Source organism: Equus asinus, chromosome X, assembly GCF_041296235.1.
Source record: "Equus asinus isolate D_3611 breed Donkey chromosome X, EquAss-T2T_v2, whole genome shotgun sequence".
Classification (NCBI taxonomy): Eukaryota; Metazoa; Chordata; class Mammalia; order Perissodactyla; family Equidae; genus Equus; species Equus asinus.
The window spans coordinates 93,106,652-93,127,451 of record NC_091820.1 but is presented as its reverse complement, the minus strand read 5'-3'; positions in this window follow the sequence as shown (position 1 = coordinate 93,127,451).

Genomic DNA, 20,800 nt, shown 5'->3' with positions numbered 1-20,800 from the left:
ATGGAATCATAATTGAATCTTCAAAGGGCTCCTTCGCTGTTCTATCAGCATAGCTGCTTCAGGGTAATGGTTAACACAGTAAGACCAAGAATTTCACGAATGTGAGCCCATTGCTACATTTTCATTTACCATAAAATGAGTTCCTTGATAAGAAGAAATGTTTCCATTATACTTTTTACCCAATTTCTTAAAATTTTTCTGTTTTCATGTTTGGGAGATAATTATGGTTATGTTTCCACCACCCCTATCCAATCCTCCCTCCCCTCTATAACCTCTTTGTGAGTAAGAATTGTGTCTTATTCATTTTGGTAACTTTAACAAATATAGCCTAAGGTTAGGCACATGTTCAAAGGATACTGATTGAATAAATGATAGAAAAGTCAACAATGTGAAATACAACAGAGGGATAAAGCAATACGAGGGCAAACATTTAAAAGGAGAACTTTATTAGAAACAAGAACCATTTAAAGATAGAAATAAAGAGGTGAAAGAGAAGGAAGGACATCTCAGGATGGTAAACTCCATTACTAGCTATATGAACTTAGGCCTCTGTTATACGGTGAATGTTTGTGTCTCCCCAAATTCTTATGTTGAAGTACTAACACCCAATGTGATGGTATTTGGAGATGAGGCCTTTGGGAGATAATTATGGTTAGATAAGGTTATGAGGGTGGGGCCCTTATGATGGGATTAGTGGCCTTATAAGAAGAAGAAGAGACGTGTGTGTGAGTGTGTAGGTGTGTGAAAGACCACATGAGATCATAGTGAGAAGGAGGCCTCTGCAAGCCAGGAAGAAAGTCCTCACCAGGGACAAAATCAGGCTGGTACCTTGATCTTGGACTTCTCAACTTCCAGAACTGTGAGAAATAAAGATTTGTTGTTTAAGCCATCCAGTTTAAGGTATTTTGTTATGGCAGCCCCAGCAGACTAATACACCCTCCATTTCTTTCTATCTGAAATGCACATAAAAGCTATCTGACAAGATTGATGAGAACGGTAGAGGTAATGTACGTAGAGTGCCTAGCCAATGTTCAATAATAGTGGTTACTTTTTCCAGTCAGGGCTATGCAGCAGGTACTGTGCTGGCCTGATATATTCTTTCTCCATCAATTCATTTAGGACTCCTGTTTGCTCTTTGTGTGACCATTTGACTGTTTACCTTACTCTGCTACTGCATCTATGGATCTCTTGACTGCTGACTGTTTGCGTGGACTTGTATTACTTTGGCCTGTGCTATTTATAGACTCTTGATTTTTATTGCCTACCTGGCCTCTGACTCATCACTGACCAGACTCTGCTTCCCCAGTGTTCTACCTGGTACTTTTGGCCAAGACTAACTTGTCTTATGTCTTGAATCTTTACAGTAAATAAGAGAGTATTTTTAAGGGAATTAATACTCCACATTTTCATAAAAATCCTGACACAGTATTCATAAAAAAATCATGGCATGTTGTTATTTCAATATACTCATACCTTAGCATTCTCTTTTTTCATCATAATTCTTCTTCTTTTTAGTTATCTGCACATAATTAGTGGTGGTATTTACTACTCTAGATCTCTAGTAGTTTTATTGCTTGCCTTCTAAAACAGTCAAGGTCTCATGCAACAGTGCTTTAAATCTTTCTGGATCAGTGACACTTGGAGAATCTCATGAAAGTTACAGGGATCCCTGCCATCACCATTCCCAAATGTCTATATGCATGTCTACACAGATTTGTGTATACAATTTCAGGAAGTTCACAGGCCTTCTGAAATGCAGGATTTCAATGCCAGATTATGAGCTTCAGTATTATTCTTTCCTCTTATCCCAACCAACTTTAAAAATATTTAAATAAAACATTTAGTTTGGGTTTTTTTAAATTAATTTGTAAATAATCCAAACCTAGGAAATAGTTAGAAGGAACTATCAGGTTGAAAAGGGTATGGAAAACAGTAAGACAGAGGCACTAACTCATGAACTCTATCCTAAAATGATCTCATGATCTTTAACCATGAGGAAAAAGACGGCCCTTTCCATGTTGTCCATGTTGAACAGAGCTCTGCCAGCATAAAGGATTTGTCAGCTGCCATGTGGATGACCAATCAAGCCTGGTAGCACTCTTGATTGCCCCACGTGCCACTCTCTGTTGGGCATCTTACTTTTCACTGATGCCTACTGAAACCATTAGGATGAGCCCTGGCCTTGGCATTTCTGTGGTTCATGGATTGATATATGAGCCGTTATTTGACTTTTTTTCATAACTTGATATAACTGTCACATCTGCACTAAAATATGCGCTGGCATCACTTTATAATCCCTCAAAGTGGATTCTCCAAAGACTTACACTGTAATAGTTCTGCCATCATATTCGTGGTGACATCAAATTGGCATCACAATGGATTCTTTTGGACTAACATCCTTATGCATTTTCTCATTCTAACCTCTCATTATAATGGCATCATAACTGGGTCCCTGCAGGCTTTCATTGAAGTTATTATGAGATAGTTAACATCATGGCAACTCCAGATTAAATTGCACAGGAAATCAGCGTTGTAAAAGAAACTTAAAGTCTGATAAGTAATTACTGGTTATGTTTAGTGATTATTTTGTTTAAACAACTCTCTCTCTCTTAATTCAAAATATTCCCCAAAGACAGTATTCCACATTAAAAAAATAACTACCTGGCAACCAGGAAAATTGCACTTTTTTAAGTGAGCCAATTTTCAGTTGAAATTTGGCAACACATCCAAAAGCATAGCTCTTGTTTTAATAACTGGAAAGTAAGCTGATATTTTTCATTTTATGTTGTTTTTAAAATAGCTGGTCTCCAATATAGCTATGAGAAAAGGAAGCTGTAAATATCACACTTCTTGAAGCCATCAACTCAGAAAAAGCAGAGTCTTCTCCTCTTTAGATGCAGAAACTGAGGAGAAGAATCTGTGGCATAATGAGCTTAAAATATGGGGGTTTTGTCCCCTGACCCACCCAGGGGAAAGGAAATACCCAAATCTAGCCTTCTCTAATCATCTATGTGGGGGAAGAGAAATACCCAACTCCAGCCCACTGTAGCCATCCTGTCCCACCTAAAGAGAGGGAGGAACTGGGAAGGAAGCACTTGTGAAGTTCACAGTCCAGAGACACAGGCTGACGAAAAGACTGACAACCAATCATAAAAATAGAATGCTTCTTCTTCCCCGACACCTTACCAGCACATTACTAAAGGCCTATTTAATGCAATTTCTTTTACCAGATACATCATGTCTTCCTTCTAACCAAAAATCAAAAGACATGCTAAAAAGCAAAAAACACCATTTGAAGTCACAGAGAAAGCATCAGAACCAGACTCAGATATGGCAGAAATATTGGGATTATCACATGGGGAATTTAAAATAACAATGATTAATATGCTAAGGGTTCTAATGGATTGACAGCATACAAGAACAGATGGGCAATGTTAGCAGAGAAATATAAATCTTAAGAAAGAATCAAAAATAAATGCTAGAGATCAAAAACACTGTAATAGAAATGAAGGATGTCTCTGATGGGCTTATCAGTAAACTGATCATAGCTGAAGAAAGAATCTCTGAGCTTGAGGATATCTCAACAGAAATCTCCAAAACCGAAAAACAAAGAGAACAAAGACGGAAAAAACAGAACAGAGTATACAAGGGCTGTGAGACAGCTACAAAAGATATAACATACATGTAATGGGAATACCAAAAGGAGAAGAGAGGAAGAAACGGAAGAAATATTTGAAAAAATAATGACTATTTCTGCAAATTAATATCAGACACTGAACCACAGGTCCAGGAAGCTCAGAGAACACCAAGCAGGACTCAAAAAACTACACCTAGGCATATAGGTGTAGGTTTTCAGGCTATAGAGAATCAAAAATTTAAAAAAAAATCTTGAAATAAGCCAGAGTTGGAGGAGACTTTACCTGTAGAGGAGCACAGATAAGAATTACATCTGACTTCTACTCAGAAGGCACACAAGCAAGAAGAGTGGAGTGGAATATTGAAAGTGTTGAGAGAATAAACCCACCAACCTAGAATTCTGTACTCTGTGAAGTTATCCTTGAAAAGTGAAGGAGAAATGAAGACTTCTTCAGGCAAGCAAAAATTGAGGGAATTTGTTGCCAATAGACATGCTCTGGAAGAAACGTTAAGAGTTCTTTAGAGATAAGGAACATGACATAGGCCAGAAACTTGGATCTACAAAAAGAAAGGAAGAGAATTAGAGAAAGAATAACTGAAGGTAAGATGAAAACTTTTATTGTTCCTATTCTTAACTGATCTAACAGATAACAGTTTGTTCAAAGCAATAATATCAACAATGTATTCAATTATGTGTGTCTGCTTATGCATGCTAATATATAAATGAAATGAATGGCAGCAATAATACAAGGAATGGGAGGAAGGAATTAGGATTATTTTGTTATTATAAGGTACTCAGACTGCCTCTGAAGAAGCATTGTATTATTTGAAAGTGGACTGGGATAAGTTGTAAATGTATTTTGCAAACTATAGGGCAACTACTAAAAAACTTTTAAAAAAGTATAACTGATATGCTAAGATAGGAGAGAAAATAAAATCATATAAAATGCTAAATTAAAGCATAAAAGGAAAAAAAGAGCAGAAGGCAAATATGGGAACAAAGAACAAGGGCAACACATAGAAAACAGTAACAAATATGGTAAATATTAATCCAACTATATCAACAATCACTTCAAATGTCAATGGTCTAAACGCACCAATTAAAAGATAGAGATTGTCAGAGTGGATCAAAAAACAAGACCCAATGATATATTGTCTACAAGAAACTCACTTTAAATATAAAGGCATATGTAGATTAAAAGTAAAGGGATGAAGAAAGTTATCACTAATAAATGTTAAAGATAAACACTAATTAAAAGGAAGTGAGAATAGCTATATTAATTTTAGACATTGCAGACTTCAGAGCAAGGAAATTTATCCAGGATAAAGAGGGGAATTAAATAATGATAAGGGGTCAATTCTCCAAGAAGATATAATAATCTTTAATGTGTTTGTTCCTAAAAATAGGGCATCCAAATATGCGAGGCAAAAACTCATAAAACTGCAAGAAGAAATAAATGAATCTAGTACTACTGTTGGCGACTACAACATCCTTCTATCATAAACGGATAGATCCAGCAGGTAGAAAATCAGTAAGGATATAGTTGAACTTAACAGCATGATCAAGCAACTGGATATAATTGACATCTATTGACTACTTCATCAAACAACAAGAGAATACACATTCTTCTCACGTTCACGTGCAGTGTTCTCCAAGAGAGACCACATCCTGAGCTGGAAAACACACTTTAAATTCAAAAGACTAGAAATCATGCAATGTCTGCTGTCAAACCACAATGGAATTAAACTGGATATCCATAATAGAAAGATATTTGGAAAATCTCAAAATACTTGGAGATCAAACAACACACTTCTAAATAATATACAGTTCAGGGAATAAATCTGAAGAGAAATTTTAAAAATATTTTGAACTACATGAAAATTAAAATACAACTTATCAAAATGTGTGGAAATGCAAATAGTACTTAGAGGGAAATGGTATTTAGAGGAAAATTTATAGCATTAAATACATATATGAAAAATGAGGAAAGATCTAAAATCAATAATTTATGCTTCCGCTTATAAATCCATGGATAGGAAGACTTAATATTGTCAAGATGTCAGCTCCTCCCGACTTGATTTATAGATTCAATGCAGTCCCAATTGAAATCCCAGAAAGTTATTGACAAGCTCATTCTGAAGTTTATATGGAGAGGCGAAAGACCCAGCGTAGCCAACACAATGTTGAACAACAAGAACAAAGTAGGAGGACTGGCACTATCCAACTTCAAGGCTTACTCTAAAGCTACAGTATTCAAGACAGTATGATATGTCCTCATCCAGACAGTCATTCAAAGAATATTTATTCTTTCATCTGAATCTGTGTAGACGTATAACCCTTATTCTTCAGGGAATTATACTCTAGTTGTGGGGATAGAACGTTACCAAAATGCTATGTTTTAAAAGAGCCTACAAACGTCATGGTACAGACACGTCTGAACGTAATCCTTGCTATCAAGAGTTTACAATCCCATGAGGAGGAAACTAGTAAACACCTAACTCTAGCACAAAGTCAAATAGACAAACTTTGGGAGGTGGCATAGTATAAGGGTTTAAAACATTGGTTCTACAAACACGTTTGAGTCTATAACCCAGCTTTGCCATTTCCTAGCTGTGCAATGATGGGCTAGCTACTTATCTCCTCGAAGTCTCAGTTTTTCCATCTGTAAAATAGGGATAAACATAGTTATTTCTTTGTTTGATTGTTAAGAGGCTTAAATTAGATAAAGCATGTAAGTGCACAGTTTAGTGAACAGCACATAATTTGTACCCAGTGTTGCTATCAAGATACATAGACACAATTTTATGTTGAATTCAAAGGATAGAGAGCTCACCTCTGGTTATGAAGATGAGGGAAATCTTTCTAAAGGAGGTAACATTCACTATGGAGCTTCCTACTTTCACCTGCCTTTGTCTTCCTCTTTCCTGAGACTGGTCTCACTGATGGGCTCTGTCTTGAAACATAGGCCTGTCCTGGTCTTGACTCAATACCAGCAGGGACAAGAGATAGATCAGTAATTTCATCCTCACCATCTCAGCATCTGAAAATAATTCTTTCCAGCCTTGGGATCTAGTGTCCAGACCACAGCTCCCCCCTTCCCCCACTGTTCTTACTTGTTTTGTGCATATTTGCTCAGGGTCTAACTGAGAGTGTGTGCAGGCACATTTAAAAATATTGAGTTATAGAAATTCTCTCATCTTTCTGTAAAAACTGATATATTGATGGTGCCAAATACCTTAATGTAGAAATGCTAAAAGGCTTAAACAGGAGCAAAGCAGTTGAAAAACATGTTCTTGCTTATATTGTGAAAGCAAACCTGATTTGTTTGTTTTTCATCAGGAGTGAAAAGATAAAACTATACCAAAGGGCACAGTGTAAGTTGAACTTTTATAATTTATTTTATTATGTAAATTTAAAAGATAATTATTATAAACACCACATTTTCTCTCAGTAGAGATGATGGAATTACCATAAGGGAGATTTTGAATGCTGAGAAGGAAGAAACTGAATAATCTATTTCTAAATGCTAACAGCTTTAGAGAAGTGCTACGAGGAAAAGTAGGAACTGCAAAAACAGACCAGAGATCTGTACTGCAATTGCACTAGTGTTACGGAAGTGGTGAGCGGGAATCCTCTCTTACAGCCTCTGACCTTCCTTGCTGGCTTTCATTTAAAAAAATAGAGAGAGAGAGGAAGAAATCAGAAGTCTATATCCTCTCATCCTTCTCTCACACCTGGTTGTTTTGTGAGATAAGCTTTGACTTCATGTATGAGGCAGGACTGAAATTTATTTCCATGCTCTCTCCCACTTCAGTAGCTTTACTCTCTGCCTATAGTTGGCATGTTCTTGTATGTTCTGAGTTTACAATTAAGAGGAAAACAGATCTGTTATCTCTTTGGTTTATCATAAGCTCCTTGAGAACAAAGGACATATCTTATATGTCTGTGTATTCTGCAGGGTGCCTATTTCACACAGCGAGTGTTCAACAAATTTATTTTGATTGCTTCATTTCCAATAATAATACGTTACATCTATTGCATACCTACCCAAAGCTTAATGCATGTAAAGCGTTATTCTAAATACTCGCATTGTTTCCTTAATACATCAGCAACCCCCTGAAGCAGGTGACTTCCAAATTTTTATTTTCATTTGTCTTAAAGAGGCCAAACAGCTACTGAATTTTACAGATAAGATTTAAATGTCTGTTCACTATGAAGTCCCAACTCTTAACCACTAAACTCTACTCCCAGTGCTCATTTTTAACACTCTATCATTACTAACATCATGTTGTGAATTAGTTTAGCATATTCTATTTCCCCAAAGTATTTGTATTTCATAAGACAGAGTTCAGGAGCATATAAGCTGAAGAAATCAATCTCTAATAATGGACTTTCAGGCAGAAATTGTAAGAGGAATTGGGGTAATATTTTTGCAATAGCTTTCCAACTGTTTGTCAAGTCTCATCACTCAGGTGTTTTTCCACAAATGGTTAGTAACAGTAAAGAAGCCTTAGGTCTCTAGTTAAATTAGAGAAGAGAGCAAATCTTAGCAATGGCAGAAGTATATTTTAAAATAACACTTTTTAATATAAAAGCCATATATACCCCTCCTCCCTTACCCTGAACTAATTTCTTAGTCTCATTGTTTCTTTTGTAGCCTTCTGGAAATTTGTATGTCTATGCAAATGAGATCAACACAATATGATCAAATATACACAGTTTCCTGCACCTGTTTATGTGGTAAATTACATTAATGCTTCGTAATATTACACTATTGAATTCCTAGAAAGGAACTCAAATCGTCTTGGTTTATTATACTTTATGTGTAGATTCTAATTGCTGATGCTTTCTTTAGGATTTCTTGTATCTATATACATAAGTGAGATCAATCTTAGTTTTCTTTTGGAGGCTATTTTTGTAAGATTTCGTGTCAATGCTATATCGACTTTGTAACAAAACTTTAGAAGCTTCCTGTTTCTATGCTCAGGAACAGTTTGAAAGACGTCCACAATGAATTATTTTTTGAATGTTTCCAAGAAATTACCTTATGAATCTCTTTGAAACTGGTGCTTGTTTTGGGTAAAAGGCATAGCTCTTCAATAAGAACAGATTTTTTTCAATGGCAATTGGTTTATTTAGGTTTTAAAAAAATCTCATCTGGAGCCAATTTATGGTCATTTATATTTTCATAGGAAATCATCTATTTCATCCAGATTTTGAAATTTATTTGCACAAGGTTGAGCAAAGTCATCTCATATAATTATTTTGTATTTCTCTGTAACTGTGGTAATTTTGCCTTTTCCCATTTCTAATTGTGTTTGTGCTTTCTCCTTCTCTTCTCTTCTTGATTACATTAGCTAGTGGTTAATCTATTTTATTATCATGATTTTTGAAGAAAAAGCTTTTGGATTTATTTATTAGTTCTGATTTTTCTGCTTTCTAATTCATTAATGTTAGCTTTTATATTTATTAATTTCGTGTTTTCTGCTCTTCTGGCGTATATATATATATTTGCTTTTCAAAATAATACACTTACATCAATACAAATAATCCTTATAAGAATCCCAGGAAGTAAATACTACTTTGATTCGTCTTTTAGAGGTTAGGACACTGAGGCACTAAGAGGTTAAGTCAGTTGCCCAGACTCATGCAGTCAGTGGAGTGGTAGAGGCAGAATATGAAGTTAGCTCTGTGTTTTTACCCCTAGAATATATTACTTCCTCCAGTCTATATTACTGCTTTTCCCTCTCGTTTTTTGAGTTGCTGAATGCTTAATTAATGTATTTTCAGTATTGATCATTTATCACCAACAGTGTTTAAATCTACAATGTTTCTTCTGGGTACAACATTATTAGGATCTGATACATGTTTCCATTATTGTTATTCTCTGTATTTTCTGCAACTTCAAGTTTTATTTTCTTTTGACTCAAGAATTATTTGACTTCAAACAGGTCTGATGCTTGGGGTTTTAAGCGTTTTGCTTGTTTGAATGGTGTTTGCTCTAGTATTTTTGTAGATATTCTATCTCAAGTTAAAGATATGGTATTTTTCTTCTTGTTTGATGGTAGGATTTTGTCATGAATAACTATTGAATTTTTTCAAACGTTTTCTTCAACAACATATATTAAAATGGTCATATATTTTTTCTTTTCTAATCTTTTAATGTAGTGAATTAGATTGCTTCATTTGCTCATATCAAAACATCCTTAGGATTCTGTGATAGTCATTTTGTATTATTGTTTTAACTCATCTTTGTGTTTGGGTCTTTAATATTTATCTAGGCTCTTTGCACCCATACTCACAAGTGAATTTTTCCTAGAGTTTTATTGTGCTATCACTTATATTATCCTTGTAAGGTGATCTGGTTATCTTCCTATGCTTTTATTTGCTATTGAATGGTATATCAAGCACGTTTCTTAGTTGGCAAGAACAAAAACCAATTATATTCACTTAAGTAGAAAATCAATTTATCATGAGGATATCATGGAGCTGATACCATGTGAAGACTAGCGAGCAATGTTTAGAAAACAGACAAGAACAAAGGAAAGCTAAGCAGCTGAAAACATTTAGGCACTTGCAATAACATCACTGGACCTGCCACCAGTGAACGCTGCTTACCGCCCCCTCTGGATTCTCAGCTCCAATAAAGTGGCTGAATGTAATCTGTAATTCTTCCAGCACCTTTTTTCATTTCCTCCGTATTGGCACAGTTTTGTGTAGAAGCGTGTAATTAGTTGGTCTCGCCTAACCTGTGTTAGCTCCCAGGGCTTAGGGAGAGGGACTGCGTATATGCCTTCACCTTTCATAATGTTAAGAGCAAAGCTTAGTATGTGATCAACCGTTTGAATGTCTCATTAGGTTTGAAAAAACATGAAGTTTTCAATTCAGTACAAAGTTTTCTCATTATGTAATTCAAATTCTATATGCACAATTTTTTTTCATCTTCTTGACAGTTGTTGTCTGAAGAAAGGTTGGTAGTTCCACCTATAACTTTGTCTCCACCCATTTCTTTTGCAGATTTTTGTTTCATACATGGTATTACATATTTAGCATTTCATGGCATAAACAAATAAACCCCATCCTCTCTGCCTGAGTTTAGAATCAATTGAGAGATAGATACAAGTTATTATGTGAAGATCGAAATACCTTGGTTATGATGATTCTTCATAGAACAAATAGGAGAATGTGGCTTTAGACCTTCAGCCAAGTCATCTTTTTGATACTTCATCTCTGCTTTACACAGACGTAGCCACTCAGCCACAGGGACAGCTTGACAACTGCATGCCACACCTGTAAGAGCAAGCCCCTACTGTGTGTCAGTGAGCAGATTAGAGCACCTGTCTCTGTGTATAGAAAGGAATGCTCACAAAGACAAGGGAGGCAGACAGAGATGGAGACACACGTAGACTAAGCATGATGGGTATTATTCCAAACTCTCCTCACTCCTCTTTTTGGGGAAAGAAGTAAGCAGTGGCAGGAGTGTGTGCCTAGCAAAGTCCTCCACATGGAAACCTAAAGAATAGAGAATATGTGTTTCCCCCTTAACGCATTTAAGTTGAACAATATGATATTACCAGTATTTCACCCTGTTTTGATCTGAAAATAATAGCTATTTCACATTTCAAAGTTATTCTATGTTACATTTAGTTCATGTTTATTGTATCTTTTTCTTACGTTATTTTTATGCATATAGCATATCCTCCTTTACTACTTTTTAAAAATTGTAACTGTTTTTAGAAAATAAGTTCAAGCCTACAGATATTGAAAATAATAAGAATAACGTATAAAATACCCATAAACCTTTTACCTAAATTCACCTATTGTTAGCATTGCTAACAATTTCCCATTTGCTTTATCATTCAGTCTCTCTCTCCACACACAACATGCACACACGTTTGTATGTGGGTACATGCAGGGGGTTGGGGTGTATGTTTATTTTCTGAACCATTTTAGGATAATTTACATATGTCCTGGGTATTTACATAAGAAGACTACAAGGATCAACTCAGTATATTTAATGTTGATCTACAAATTCAATCTATTATCTGTATCCAATTTTTTTCAACTGACCCGATTAAGGAACCAGTCTAGGGTCAGATATTATAATTAGTTGTCATGTCTCTTTAACTTCTTTTCTTTGTCTTTTATGACACGAACATTTTCAAGGAATACAGTCCCCACCACACTCTCTTTTTTATTTTATTGTATGTTTGTTTTAATAAAATGTTCCTTATGTTGAGTTTGTCTGATGTTTCCTCATGATTAGATTCTGGTTATACATTCTCAACCAGAACACTACATAGGTGATGCTGTGTCCTTGTCAGGGATCACATCTGGATGCACACAGTGTCCATCTGCCCCTCAGTGGGGAGGCGATCTTGATCACACAGTCAAGGTGTTGTCTAATTTCTCCATTGTATAGTTACTATACTTTTTCCTTACAGCTAATCAGAAGACTGTGGAGAGACACTTTAAGGCCATGCAAATATCCTGCTCCTCATCAACATTTTGCCCTAAATTTCGCATCCTTTAATGATTCTTGCCTCATCCAATATTTACTGTGATGGCTTCAAAATGTGGATTTTCCAACGTCAGTTCTCCCTCCACATTTAGCAGTTAGCACTTGCTATTCTACTGTAAGCAAGAGCTCTTCCTCTTCTTATCTGGTTATTTGTTTAGTTAGTTGGTTATTATTGGTATGAACTCATGAACTCTTATAAATGGTTTGTAATTAATTATTGTGCTTAGCTCTTTTAAGTATTTTACCATGAATTTTATTTCCTATTAATATTGGTGTACTTGATTTCCTTTTGTTAGTATTTGCCCGACATGTATGTTTTATTTTCAATCATCCCATTTTAAATGTGTTACTTATAAACAGTATGTTGCTGGTTATTGTTTGTTTTATACCAATCAGAATGTAGCTGTCTTTTAAGATGTGAGATTAACCCATTCATATTTATCATGATTACTGATATATTTACAGATGACTTATTCTTATCATCTTTTGTTATTATTTCTTAACATGCGTTCTGGCTTTTTTTCCCCCCATTTCTGTTTTATATTTGATTGAGCAAGCTTTCCATTACAATGCTTTTTCCCCTATGCTTGGCTGCCTGTTTATCTGGCAATCCTGGGGATTCACTAATGAGACAATCCTTAAGCATAAGCACAATCAAAAACTATCTATAGAGTGTGATAAGTAGGTCACTGAAGATCACAGGTTTTAATATTGTTCATGATCATACTTTGGAAGGCATCTATGTGTGATATACTAAATTTTGTGTAAGATTTCTACTTAAATCCTGATAAGACCTGAATGATTTGCTGGTGTCCCAGTGCAATTCGTGAGGTCACTTTCCATTTATATAAGTCTTTTAACTACTTGCCTTGTTAGACTAATGTAGAAATGTATTGGTCTAACCTCAACAGATCCCAGTAGGAAACAAAAATAGATATTTCTATTCTATCCAGTATCCATTCAATTTTGATTATATCCTCCTAAATGAAGATTCAGTACCCATTCTCCTCCCCTTAGCTGCTAATATACAGAGATTGTCAGGCTTAATATGCCTTTCCATAGCTTACACATTATAGGTTAAAATAGTATTGTCCTTAATTATAGCAGATGAAAGTATTTTTATGGAATCAATTTCAATTTTAAGAGTAATTTGAGAATTGCTAACAGTTTTTAAAGTTTTTGGTATTAAACCAATAGCAGTTTCCAAAGCTCAGATTTTTGAGGCTCAGACCATCAATTTTACCTCAATTTGATTAAGTGTAAAAGTAATGACTGAAAGAGTTGCCTTAGGTAAAACTTCTAAGCCATATAGCACTACCTCCACTTTCCATCACATCATCCAAGGGGATCTCTGTGTGTACGATTATATTTGTGTGGGAATAGGTGTGAGTCTATGTGTGTGTGTCTGTGTCTATGTTGACTTTAGGCCAAACCAGAATCCTGGAATGCCTAAGTACAAAAGGGAAAAGGGATTAACATTTATCAGAATATACTAAGTGCCTGAAGCTTTATACACAACATAAAATTTTATCCTTACAATAACTTCATGTTAATTATATCATTTCTTTTCGAGATGATAAAATTGAAATTCAGGTATGTTAAGCGACTTGTCCAATGTTGCACTATGTGGGGACTTTTATTTCTCTACTAAGTATCCAGTGCCTCCTTCTTCTAGTAAAGGATGTTGTATGTTGTTTGACTGATAATGTTTCCCCTTCTACTTTCAGCCTCAGAGCTGAGGATATAACTCAGGCGAGACTAATCAGAGCATTACGTTCCTCTGCCCACAGTGATTTGTTCAAATATAAGTACAAGATCTAATCCAGACCAATGAAATTCATCCTGACACTTACACTGGAACTGTTGAGAGTTTCATCCTCCCTTTTCTCTGGAGATAGAAAGCTGTTATGATGTAAATCTAAAGCTGTGAGGGGCCACTTGCCTAAAAATGATGCTAACATAAAGAAAAGAAAGGACAATAGACTGAGATGGCCTAATGTCATCATTTGACCCCCTGAGTTCCAGCAATGCATGAAGCTAGGTTTATAGTCATAGATCTGATAGTAATAAGAGCAAATTAATTATTTTTTCTTCTTAAGCTTTTGTTGAATTTCTATCATTTAAAAAGTGATAACCCTGACTGGTCCAGACTGAAGTTAAAGATAATTCTCTTTTTCTAAACTCTACCTACCTTTTAAGGCCCACTTTAAGTGAAATCTTTACTGCAGAGCTTTCCCTGACCATCTTCGCCTTCCAGATGTACTCTCTGCTTCCTAGGTGCAGTATACTTATTTTATAGCCCTTGTTACATTCTGTCCTGTACTAGTCCTTGAACTACTTATGTACTCCTTATTTCTTCCTACTAAACAATAAATTTTTAGTGAGAAAGAGTTTTTCTGTCATTTCTTGCAGCCTTTAAGTAAAAGTAACCTAAAATGCATCTCTTTTAGTAGTATTTGATAAATGTTTCCTAATAGTGTCTTTTTTCTTTATTTTTTACTTAAAACCAGAAGCTTTAAAGTGTTTTGCTTCCTAAGATAAATTTTGGAAAGCTTCAGGAAAAAATGGTTTGATGAAGATCATTAACTTACTTGAGGTAGACATGTTCGAACACTCACAACATTGGGCTATATCTACATAAATATGTTTTTCATGTTAGAGCCACCTTTTAAATTAATCCACCCAACTACAACATAATTCCATGATTCAGGAACCATGCTCATAAATTCAATGAATTACATTTTTTTCTCATTTTTGTTTTTCAAATTTCTGTGTACCATGGGCCAAAGAGGGAAAACCTTCAAATGTTTTACAAAGATGCATTCTGGAAAATCAAAATGTTCAAGAGTTCTTCAAAATTAAAATAGAAACTATTGACTATGAACTATTGAAAACATTTAATCATTTCTAAAAGAACAGTTTTCAAAAAATTGCTTAATTACTATAGTCTTAACAAATTGTCTGGTAAAACATAGACTCATATATAGAATCAAAGGAATAGGAAAAAGCCAAGTTTCCCCCAGATGTTTCAGTGGATCATCTCATGTACATCCTTATCACAAATCAGAAATCTGCTTCTTTAGGATCTCACGGTGGGTTATTGAAAGATGTCCTGAAAAATATACCACCATTGTATGTTCAGCAGGACTCATCCCCTTGAATGGACTTTCCATTCTAGAAGAAAAGTGGTTAATCAAATTCCAATAAACTAATAAAGAACCCCACCATGCTACCCTCCACTAAAAATTTAGTTAGAAGAACCCCAAAAGAATTTGTTAATTGCGGCTATTGAACTAATTACAAATACACTGCATATTTGATCTAAATACATGTAAGTCACAGAGCAAAATATTCTGCAGAGCTTGGGTATTGCTAGCTCATCCTTCCTGACATCTACTTGATGCTTAGAGGTTTTATACGCATGTGTGCTGGTCAGTCAAAGCTTTATCATACTTAAAACAAGAACTTGTTCCCAGGGCCTCATGCTTTTTAAATTCAAGCTTATATATGAATTCGTTCTTTCTTTATTCATCTCTTATGGGTAAGAAAATAAACTCTGTGACAACTTCCTTTAGTTTTGACTTTAAAATTAACACAGCATTTTTGAATTCTACCATAAATATTATAGTTCTAAACTGCATTCCTCATGTAGCACTTGAGATTCTGCGGTCACTTAATCATCTTTTGTGTAAAATCCTGATTAATGAAAAACTTATTTCTCTATTTTGAGAAAAAAAGTTTTACGAGTATTTTGTTTGTTTCTAAGGACATCAAAATTGCACACAGATTAAGATGGTTGTGAATTAAATTTGGAAGAAAAAGCACACTAAATTGAAAAGATCTTTACAAAAGTTAGTTTGCTACTTCCAGGCTGAAAGTTGACTAGTGTCCCTTTAATTTCAATTCCAGCTCCACCATTGTTAGGCAAAGTAAGTCTTCTCAATTACTCTTCTGCTTAATAAATGTGGCATTAGGAATAAACTGTTTGGTGAAGAAGTGTACATTGTATTAATTTAAGTTACTTCAGGGTTACAAACATTCTTTAATACTGAAAGTAAACGTCTGGATTAAATAAATAAATAAATAATATAAGCTAGTATTTGTGGAAATGGTACTGTTAGCAAATTATTGTTCATATGTCTGGAATTCCAAATAGAAGTCTGAGGAAGACCATAGGCACCATGATAATATGTAAAGTTGAGAGGAAAAGGAATAGTCTATCTTTTGGAACATCTTCATTGGATGGAATAATTTGTTTTCTTAACATCACACTAACTGCAATGGAATTTGATTGAATGTTCACTTGTCTATTTCCTTCTCCTCAGCCCCAACTTGCATCTATTCTAGTGTCATATATGTTGGACAATGGAGCCATCCTTAGAGTTGCAATTTTATAGTTATATCTTCTTTTTGCCTGAGTTTTTTGCATATGAACATAGAACATAGAAATTGCCACTGTAACTTGAGCCTTTCAGTCCACCTACCTGTCAACCAAAGCAACTAAAAGTGAAATTTGATCTTCTAGCACGCAGTCACACTACAAACTTGAACTAAGATGGCCAGCTTGTCTGTGTACCACATAGATTCTCAAAAGCAAGGATTAGTTGATTGACTTGGATGTTGATAAGGGGTTCTCATCTTAAATTTAAATTTAATTTAATGATGCAAATTAAATAATTTAAATTAGCACTATAATAAATATAAACATAAATAAAAATATAATAACATTTTTACCCTTGGCAATATTTGATTATTCAGTTAATTGTGCCAGGCATATTAATAGAATCTTCGTAATATTTTGCTTTTCAGCAAAGATTGATCCTAGGCCTTTGCATCTGATAGTGTTTCAGAAAATAAAATAATAATTTTTATTCTGTTTTGAAAACATTTTCCAAAAGTAAAGACATTTTTGATCTTTTTTCCCTGTGCCTTTTATTGCTTTATTATTTAAAGATTTCAACATTTTTTTATCTGGTTTTGGTTTTCATGACAAATTTTCAGTGTCTTCTTAACTCTTATGTTAATTTTTATTGATCCACTTGTAATATTAAATATGCCATCCAACCAAAAATCAAATCAATCAATGAGGAAGGATACCTTTAGTTACTCTAGAAAGAAATAGATTGAATTATTGTAATACTTATTTTTACATAGAAAATGAAAAGAAGATAGTATAACTCATACTATTTTAATGAGCTACCTGGAGACTCCAAATATTTATTTTGGCACACTGTAGCATAAAATGAAGTAGATGTCTTACCTTCAAATCCCAAAGCCTGATTTTTAGCTCTAAGTCTTCAACTATACATAGAATCTCTGATCATACGCTGTCCTTGGACAGTGCTGGTGATTCTAGATTTTTTGGAGTAGAAGATGTAAATAATGTCTAAAATTTAATTTGTAAAATTCAATGTCGAATAGAATAAACGCATTTGGTACACCCATACAATGGAACGCTACTCAGCAATAAAAATGAATATAATACTAAAACATGCAATGACATATATGAAACAAAATCATTAATATTAGAGTGATTTCATCAAGATGGTGGAATAGGAAGCCCCAGAACAGCCTTCTACCCATGGAGGCACCAGTTCAACAATTCATAGGCCAATTCCTTTTGTGAGAAGTCCAGAATCCAGTTAAGAGACTCCTGAACGCTGGGTGAGGGATAAACCAGCTGCCTCAAACCTGGTAGGAAAATCCATGGCACTCACTCACCATACTCCCTCCCCCAGTTCAGTGTGGTGCAATAGGGAGAAAACTCTCACCTCCTGGTTTCTGCATAAGAAGGGAAAGAGAAGAGTGAAACATATATACAACAGTTAGACTTGTCAGGAGGCTGCAAGAGGGCCTGATTTCTGTCTTGCCAGCATCTGTGTGGATTGTTTAAGGCAACAGGTTGGAGGCTGCTGAGAACAAAGGCAACAGTTTAAACTAACATGCACTCTCTCACCATAGTATCCCCCACCCCAGTTGAATGTGGAAGGAGTGGAAGAAAATGCCCCCAACTCCTGGCTTCTCCTTGGGAAGGAAAAGTGTTGAAGCATATACCCAGTATTCTGGCTTTTTGGGGGAACTGCCAGAGGGACTGGTTTCTGTCTCACCTATTTCAGAGTATTGATGGGATCTGGCATATTCTAGATATCTTGGGGCTGCTGAGAACAAAAGAGAGATGGAGGGCTTGCTCCTACTCCAGAGGACCCATTGGACAGCAGACAGAGGCCAATAGAGATTGGCAGCCTCTCTCTCAGGGCCACCCAAGTGACTGGTTTCTGTTTCAATCAGCTCGGAGTGCTGAAGGGACTGGCATTCTCCACACTCTGAAGGGGCCACAGAGAGAAAAAAAAATGCTGGACAGCTTTTGGCAGCTCCAGAAAACCTGCAGTACTGCATACAAACACAAGAGGAAGTAAGAGATTACAAAATCCTGGAAAAAAGGAACCTAGCAAATCCCTGCAATTGGGTATTTACACACAAAAGGGCAGAGAAGACTCCTCCAGAGAAAAGGCTCTTGAAACCCCCAGAATTTCTAGCTGAGCTGATTGGTGAAGGTCTTTCCTTGTATGAACCTAGTCCATAACTACTGGGAGAAGTGGATGTTTTATCAAATGTGCAGATTACAACATAAAGTTACAAGGCACACAAAGAAACAGGGAAACATGGCCAGATCAAAGAAACAAAATAAATCTACAGAAACTAAGACTAAAAAAGCAGAGGTAAATGAATTATCTGACAAAGAATACAAAATAACCTTCATAAAGATGTTCAGCAAGCTCAAGGAAGCAATGCATGAACAAATGAGAATGCCAACAGAGAGATAGAAGACACAAAAAGAACAAAACAGAAATTTTGGAACTAAGGAATCCAATAACTGAATCAAAAAATTCACTACGTGTTCAACAGCAGACTTGATCAAGCAGAAGAAAGAACTTGGAGACAAATCGTTTGAAATTACCCAGTCAGAGGAACAAACAGAAAAAAGAATGGGAAAGAATGAAGAAAGTCTAATGGACTTATAGATCCCTATCAAAAAAACCCAATATATGCATTATGGGAGTCCCAAGAGGAGAAGAGAGAAAGGGGCAGAAGGCATATTCGATGAAATAATGGCCAAAAGCTTCCCAAATCTGGTGAAGGAAGTGGAAATCAAGATTCAGGAAGAACATAGGACTACAACCATGAAGATTCCAAAGAATGCCACACCAAGACACATTATACTCAAATTATCAGGAGTCAATAACAAAAAGAGAACATTGAAAGCAGTAAGAGAAAAGGAACTCATAATGCATAAAGGAACCCCCATAAGACTAACAGCAGATTTCTCAGCAAAAACCCTGCAGGTCAGAAAGGAGTGGGGTAATATATTCAAATGGCTGAAAGAAAAAAACTGCCTACCAAGAATACTGTATCTGACAAAACTATCCTTCAAAAGTGAAGGAGAGATAAATACTTTCCCGGACAAATAAGAGCTGAGGGAGTTCATTACCACTAGACCTGCCTTACAAGAAATGCTAAAGGAACTCCCTCAAATTGAAATAAAAAGATGCTAAATAGCAGCAAAAAAGCATATGAAAGCATAAAGCTCCCTGGTAAAGGTAAATGCATAGACAAATACACAATACTGTGATACTGTAACAGGAGTACATAATTACTTTTCATTCTGATATAGAACTTGAAAACAAAAAGTGTAAAAATAGCTATAATTATAAAAATATGTTAATGGATACACAATGTAAAAAAGATGTAATTTGTGGCATCAATAACGTGAAATGTAGGGAAGGGGTAGTAAAAGTGTACAAATTTTGTATGCAGTTGAAGTTAAATGGTTATCAACTCAAAATAGATTGTTATAACTCTAAGATGTGTCATGTAAGCCCTGCAGTAACTACAAAAAAAAATCTACATAAGATACACAAAGGAACATAAGAGGGGCCAGCCCAGTGCACTCTGCTTTGGCAGCCCCGGGTTGACAGGTCAGGATCCTGGGTGCAGACCTACACACTGATCATCAAGCCATGCTGTGGCTGCATCTCACATAAAAAGTAGAGGAAGATTGGCACAGATATTAGCTCAGGGACAATCTTCCTCAAGTGGGGGGGATAAAAAAGAGGAAGATTGGCAACAGATGTTAGCTCACAGCCAATCTTCCTCACACACACACAAAAAGAATATAAGAAAGGAATCAAATCATGTCACTACAAAAAAAATCAATGAATCACAAAGTAAGACAGCAGGAGAGGTATAGAGGGACAAAAGAGCTACAAGACAGAAGGTAAACAATTACAAAATGGCAAAAATAAGTCCTTCCCTATCAGTAATTGTTTTACATGTAAATGAATTAAAATCTCCAATCAAAACATATAGAGTGGCTGAATGGATTAAAAAAAAACAAAATCCAGGCACTGGCCCCATGGCATAGTGGTTAAGTCCAGTGCACTCTGCTTTGGCGGCCCAGGTTCATGGGTTCAGATCTTGGGAACAGACCTACACAACTCATTAAGCTATGCTGTGGTGGAAACCCACATACAACATAGAGGAAGAACGGCACAGATGTTAGTTCAGTGTCAAGATTCTTCACACACACACACAAAAACACTAAAATCTAAAATTTGACTATATGCTAACTATAAGAGACCCAC